Source organism: Sitophilus oryzae, unplaced genomic scaffold (genome assembly GCF_002938485.1).
Source record: "Sitophilus oryzae breed Bouriz unplaced genomic scaffold, Soryzae_2.0 scaffold_2019_pilon_pilon, whole genome shotgun sequence".
NCBI lineage: Eukaryota > Metazoa > Arthropoda > Insecta > Coleoptera > Curculionidae > Sitophilus > Sitophilus oryzae.
In genome coordinates, this window is record NW_022146746.1 from 268741 (window position 1) to 276178 (window position 7438).

Below are 7438 nucleotides of genomic sequence, written 5' to 3' on the forward strand. Positions count from 1 at the left end.
CCACAGAATCAAATCCCTCAAGTAGCAATGAGCAGGACACCTGGGAAGAAGGACGGACAACAGATGGACCATAAAAATTACAGAATGGTACCTAAGAAACCTAGAAGAAGACCAAACCTGAGATAGGACCATGCTATTAAGAAATTAGAAGGGATAACTTGGGCCTGCATAACCAAAAACAAAACAGACAACAATGGACCCAACTACAAAGAGAGTATCTAAATATGTTAGGGATGCTACACCATAATTGGAAATGGTTGAATAAGCTGAAAATGATGATGATTCTATATATGATACTACATAATTTCTGTAGAGTCATTGTTCTCTAATATATCAAGACTGTTTGATATGTATCTTATTATTTTTAGTAGACATTTCGATTGTTTTAATATCATGCACGATATTTTAAACCCTAGATAATGTAAAAAATATATTAAAACAAAAATCAAGAAGCATTAAGATTAAGATTCTATAACAAAGTTTGTAATACTCAAAGATAACTGATGAGCAAAAATAAAGATAGATTTTTTTATAATAAAATATATTTTTATTACGTATTCTTTTCTAGATTTCATTGGCATACAATTTTGTGCTAAACTGATAAAATTGGCTTTATCTGAACATCTGTGGTGACATCAAATATAAATATATGAGTTATCTTTTTGCTCTTATATATGACAGTGGTCCTTCCAATATCTTTTATATTTATTTCAAAAAAATTGTATCAAAAATTTAATATTACATATTAGTAATTTATTAAATTAATTCTGTATTATAACTACACAAAATGCAAAAAATATTATTTCTATTCATTAATATTATATTAGTTATTACTAAAATTTCGGGTCCATCAATAATTTTCCCAATCAGCTCGGTATATTGATGATGTTGCCAGTATTATTCATTAAGCAAAATACTGTTATATTAATCTATTACTAAGAATTGGGAAGATATGCAACCTAATTGGCGAATTCGTGACAAGGCTGATTTGATTTCCCCTTACGCCTCAAGTGCTGTACGGTGGAGCCTCCACTCGTTCTGCGGTCAATGCATAAAACACTTATTTTCTCTAATTCGGCTAGCGCAGACATATCGAAGACGGTGCGGATCTGAAAGCCAGACAGTGTTGTCATATTAACATCTGTAATACGACGTTTGACGAAAATATCTTTGGATAAAAAATCCGCGTTTATATATTCAAAATTTATTCGTGTTAAACTTAGAATAAAAAACAAAAATTAAAATGCTTTTACAGTACTGAATATTTCGTCTTATCGAAAAAAGTCATTTAGTTGGCTTGGAAATGACCATTATTGACATTTACCATAATATTTTACTATAACAAAATAACACCGATCTTCATTTCCAAGCCACCTCTGACGCCGTTCTTTGTTTCGTCATATAATATTATATTAAATTGTTTAATGCTAGAAAATTCGTATTATTAACGTACTGTAGGCAAAATCCTTAAATCTACGGATTAATCGGTAGTTCTGGCAACGATGTGTCCCACAACCACTCACTCTTTCGACTGAAAGCAGAACTACGGTACAGAATTCTTTATCCGCTGCGCTGTAAACGACTAATAGCACGCAGCGGCGCAGAGCTAAATTAAATCTCAGAAATCTCGGACAGACTGACGGTAACGCCAGCTACATCTCGGACATGTTTTGTGCCACGAAATCGCCCATAAAGTTGCGCATATTCTCATTTCTTCAATCAATGGTGTTACCTTCTAAATGAACAACAAACTAAAATTAATTTTATTTAAAATACTATACAACGTTTTTGGTAGAATGTAGAATATTTAGGAGGGGAGTTAATCACCGCGACCTTACAGATCTATTGTGAGTTCCCCTTTCTTGAGTTATAACGAGTTATAACTCATCGTACAGTCTCAGGGCTTTAACAAAAGCCAGTATCTGAGACGGCTTCACAGAGGCCAGCTCTCCATCCTCGACATCAGTCGTACCAAAGTTCATGGCACGAATGGTCGTCGTCTCGGCGCACTCAGTGATAAGATGTTCTGGTGTTTCCCCATTTTCCCCACAGAATCTGCATTCGCTGTTGTTTCTCAGCTCCAGCCTACTGAGGTGTTCTGAGGAGACAGTGTCCTGTTAGAAACCCCGTGACAATCCAAAGATTGTTTTTAATTTAATCAAGGAAAACCTTTGATTTTTCTCGGTCGTAAGTTCTGAGGAACTTTTTCGAGTGTCTTAGACCGTTGGAGGACACCCATTCCAAGTTACGGATGGAGTCTTCCAGATTTTTCAGTTCCCCTTTCAGTTGGTTCCCGTTTGGTAAACAGAACGGTTCTGGTCCAGTTAGTGGAGTGTTCGCTCCTTTCCTAGCTAGATCATTTGCTTTTTCCTTGCCTTCTATCCCTTGGTGAGCAAGCACCCAGAGTAGGAGGACTTTATTTACTTTGCCTAATTTGTTTAACGTTTTTAACGTTTTTGGTCATAATTAGAAATATACCTGACTTGTGATACGTAATCCTGGCCGATATTACCTTAATGCCGACCAAGATTATTTCTGAATGGAAGATTAAACTGGATATTTCCGAGGATATTTCTTTAATTGTATTCAACCCTCACATTTATGTCCGGCTAACCAAGCTACAGACCCTTAAGCGCCTCATAGAGGACAATCTTATTTAAGCTCATTTACTTTTATCGGACATTTTTACTAATGACGAGATTTCACACAAAAAGAACAACACTCTCTGATTGAAATTAATGAAATGCTATTTTAATTTTTTTGTTTCGTTAAAAATTTAAATTGCCATTAAATATTCTGCATTTATTGGGCTTCAGCTTCATTGATCCAGTTACGCTTATTGTTGATACTTTTTTTTTCCTAGCAAAGAAAGGAAATGTTTATTTAGTTCGTGGTATTCATTCATGTTTTTTTTTCTACAGAGTGGTCCAAATTGTAATGTATAAAAGTTCGTATAAATGTATGTAGATGTCCGGTGGCATAGAGGTACAAGCTCTCGTCTACCAATCTCAAGGTGTGGCGTGGGTTCGATTCCTACACCCGGCATTTTTATTAAAATAAAAATACTTTGGGTCCCGAGGTCGACTCAGCCTTAAATGAGTACTTGGGATTCACAATCCTGAGGTAATAATAGACGGTTGAAGCGTAGTGCTAGCCACATTACCTTCCTTGTATGCCGAACGGCTCTAGCATGGCAAGCTGTACCTTGCTATTCCCAAGGCGTTAAACGCTATATACGAAAGCTATTATTATTTATAAATATATGTCCTAAAATGCTTAGTTTCGTTGATACTGTGTGTAGAAGTTTCATATTTATTTCGAGTTTTTTCAATTAATTTCTTCTAACGTCAATATTTGGATGAAAATTGGTGTCTGGGAGTTGTTGCGCCATCTGCATATTTTTTAACTGATATGAAGAGTAATAACTTTTCATCCGTACCCGTATAAAACTACTGAGTAAAAAATATACATTTGCGACATTTTTTACTTAAAAAAGGTCTCTTGGTAAAAATAGAGTAGTGGTTCTCGAGATATTTGGAATCGAAATTATCAATATTATTGTCATCATTGAAATAAGTTAAACATATGTTTACTAAATACTTATTAGACTAAAATCATAAATTTGATATGTTTTTGTGTCAAAAGTTCAACAGAAACGGTTTTATCATCATTTTTTCCAAGAAATATTTATGATTAATTTAAAAAAATAAAAAGTTCCCAACTTTATCATTTCAGTCAAATAACTATCTACTTAACATACTATGCTTATTTTTTGTCAATAATGACATGTATACTCTGTTTTTTTTCTCAGGTAAGATTTCGACAGACGATGACAGAAGAAAAGCAGATGACGTCCCATACCAATCTATTTATTTTACTAAAAAAAGTTTCTAATAATTTTTAAGTTATCTATGGATGGGTTTAAATATAAATCCGTCATACGTCGTGTCTTGTTGTTTTTAACCAGTTTTATTGGTTTATTTAAAAATGACAGATCGTATTTCAATTTTATTGGTTTGACGGAACGATGAACGACAAACGGACGCCGATGCGTATGAACTCGCCTTTAGATTTTTGTCATTTTTGACGCTTGTCAAAGTCTTGCCAAATTATAGGTTATAATTTTGTGTCAACTTTTGTTCAATACCCTGCGTTTTGGAAGATAATGCATTTTGATTCGTATTATTACGTGTGTTTTGTGTCTTTTGAAGTCAAGTGGAGGAAAAATCGAGTGAAAATTAACTGTAGACCCAGAGCACAGTTTATGGTTAATATTCGCTGCCCAGGCAGAAAGTCTTATACACCAATAAAGTTTGTATACCATTTCGTCGTAGATAAGTGCATCTCTGTAAAGAAGGATCAAACTAAACACATACTAAAAACTGGAGTAGCTGTAAAATATCGACATCACACGATAGGTAAATAATGGATTTTAGTACTGCAGAAAAATAATGTCAAAAGGTACTGGTTTAAAAAAATTGAGATTAAAGTTAATTAATCAACCTTTAAGGTATAAAATTTGGTAGGTGTTATTATTAATAAAATAGTTTGTTTTATTTACCTATGTTGTTTTATTTATTTCCAAATTTGTATTTGTACATAAGTTATATTGATAAATATAATCATAAATGCGGGTAGTTTCATAAAGCTTGAAAGTAAATAATAGTTCTTTTTTATATTTTTTTGGTATGTAGTGTCTTGTTCTTGTTTGTGTTGTATTAACACATACCGTTTTTATTAAATAAAATAACTCGATAACATTTTTTCAGTTTTATACAGTTTTTTTCACAATATTTTGAAGTAATCACTTGTCATCTTCTCAATCAAATTTTAAATATTTCCTGCTATGCGTTTCAGTTGTACCAACTTATTTCTTTGTAAAATAAAATAAACTACTTTGAAATTAAAATGACAGACACATCTATCACTGTCAAGGATCTTCTCGTTGGACAGACTATATTGACTATTTCCATTCTAAATATCTTGAGAACGGTTGCTCGTAGCGATGTTTACCATGAGACATTTTTTACGTAAAAAATCACGGAAATGTATATTTTTTCACTCAGTGGGTACCTACGAAAAGTTATTTGTTACTCTTCAAAACAGTCAAAACACATGTAGGTGGCGCCCCTTACAAATAGGAGTTAAAGTCCCTAGATATATAAAGTACCGCAATTACCGCCATATTGGCGCCAAAACTAGCGGCAAATTTAAAAAGGAGGCCAACATTTCGCTGTTTCGGCTTTTTAAGCAGCTGGTCGGTCCGGCGCCAATATGGCCGACCAACATTGACAGGCAAGCCGTAAAATAAAATATTTATTAATTGTAATAGAATTACGTTTATTATCTACAATTTACCCTCATTTTAACGTAATATCAGGTTGTATATTAATATTCAATTTCATAAATTTAATTTTTTAGGCCTATATATGTTAAGAGGTTATAAACGAATGGTTTCGGCACAAGTGTTTTTCAGTTGTATTAGCATTTATTTTATGTTACCTTTTAGCGCAAAGTACGCCAACAGAAGTAAGTTAATAGGTAAGAAGAAATAAAGTTAGAATAACATTTGGCATTTTAGTACTTAATTCAGTCGAAACAATTGGAAAAACTTTGTTTGTTGATGAGAACGGGCTACCTATACCATAAGTAAACTTTCCCTATTATACCAGTTATGCTGTAGTTAGTTTTGACAAATAAGCATGATTTAACGCAAGTCTTTGGAACTATGAATCTAGGAATAAGCTACAAACTTAAATTTGAAGGCCGGCTTTTATACGAGAAAATTTTGAACCATGGTTGAAACAAATAAATGTAATAATTAAATTGATATGATACATACCTGGGTACCCATACCTGCTATTTTTGAAATATATTAATATATTGATAGAAAGATTGTTTCAATTAGTATTACTTCAGGTAGTTTCGGCATTTTAGGTATGTAATTGTGCACTTAATTTAAAAATAACTTAGAAAGAAGCTTGAAACGCATAGGGGTTCTTTATGTGTGCTGTATAATTAAGGTTTGTATGTTATGGAGTCATTTTTATACAACAAATTTATTATTAGTTGAATAAAAGCAAGTTAATACCACATAATTCAATTAAAATATATTTTGCTCTGCAATTTAATGTTATATTTTTAAAACAACAAGTGTCATAATGTTTAAGTATCATTATTATAAAAAAGTTATACTGCTATAAATTTAACATTGAAATAACTGTAATTATTGTTATACATAAATTAAGTAGGCATAATTTTACCTCGACAATATGTAAAACTTCAAATGAATCTTAACAATTTTATGTCATGTATAAAAATCAAATTTAAATCACACACTTTTATTTATAACTGACAGTATAAGACCAAATTTTTAAATATAACTTTACATGCTTACATTATAATGTTTACTTTTTATTAGTAATTACAATATGAACCAAAAAATATTAATTACTATCAATAAATACATAAAAACTAATCTATTTAAGTCCATGAAAATAACTATATGTATAGTTAGCATATGCATAAACAACATTCTTGTTATTAGGATCAAATTTATTTGAGCTTTTTTTCATTGTTTTGATTAATATCCCTGTTAGTCCTGACTGGTAAAACCACCTGAAGCGAAGTCATCCAAATCTATATATGTATCATAACATAACTTCTTTTAAATAATTATCCTGCCTTTGGTCTGATGATAATATATTGTAGATTTATCTAAACTTCTTACTGCAAAATGTTGAAAACTAAACTACACTAAACATTTTAGGGAATGATTACGTAAATATTTCACTTACACTACACTTAGCATCCTTTTTAAAAGATATGTATGGTAGTTTGCAAGTAAGGTCTTTGTCTTGTTCTAGATTAGATTTCTAGAGGTGGATCTCAGCCTGACCCACTGCGACCTTCCCAGATCTATTGTGGTCTTGTCTTGTTCTACAATGAAGTTTTATGTAGCAATAGGTTATACTACAAATAAGATTGTTAAAAATATTCACTGGAGCATAAATAAATTCAATCCACTACCTAACGTGTATTGAATATGGACGATGTTAGAAAACACATCAAATGGCGGCCTTTTCTTGTAATACACATTTCTTCACTAAAGATATCGACGCCTATACATTATTAACTAATAAATTTGTAGCATTTTAGTGGCTATATAATTATTTTCAAATATGTGGATAAATATTTTTATTCTGAAATTGACAGCTTCTCAACATTTGACATGACAAATTCAGACAAATGTGACATTTAAACAGTCCTACCACTACAGTTTTCCCAGAAATACCCCAAAAATCCGCCATTTTGGCGCCAATAACATTGAACAAACCAATTGCGGTACTTTATATATCTAGGGACTTTAATAGGAGTCATATTGCCACATCAAAATCATATTTCTCACGTCAAAAAACTCCCAGACACCAATTTTCAT

At 32.0% G+C, this 7438-nt stretch overlaps 2 long non-coding RNA genes across 2 annotated transcripts; one reads left to right on the forward strand and one right to left on the reverse strand.

Moving 5' to 3' along the window:
* The first annotated feature begins 5152 nt into the window (after positions 1-5152).
* On the forward strand, positions 5153-6107 carry LOC115884152. The gene is made up of 3 exons (XR_004050505.1): positions 5153-5370; positions 5422-5529; positions 5582-6107. It is a non-coding gene; the product is annotated as an uncharacterized LOC115884152 (long non-coding RNA).
* A 62-nt stretch (positions 6108-6169) lies between these two features.
* Positions 6170-7045, reverse strand: LOC115884151. The gene is made up of 3 exons (XR_004050504.1): positions 7030-7045; positions 6798-6972; positions 6170-6729 (listed from the first exon to the last, which is right to left on the reverse strand). It is a non-coding gene; the product is annotated as an uncharacterized LOC115884151 (long non-coding RNA).
* Between the last annotated feature and the right edge of the window lie 393 nt (positions 7046-7438).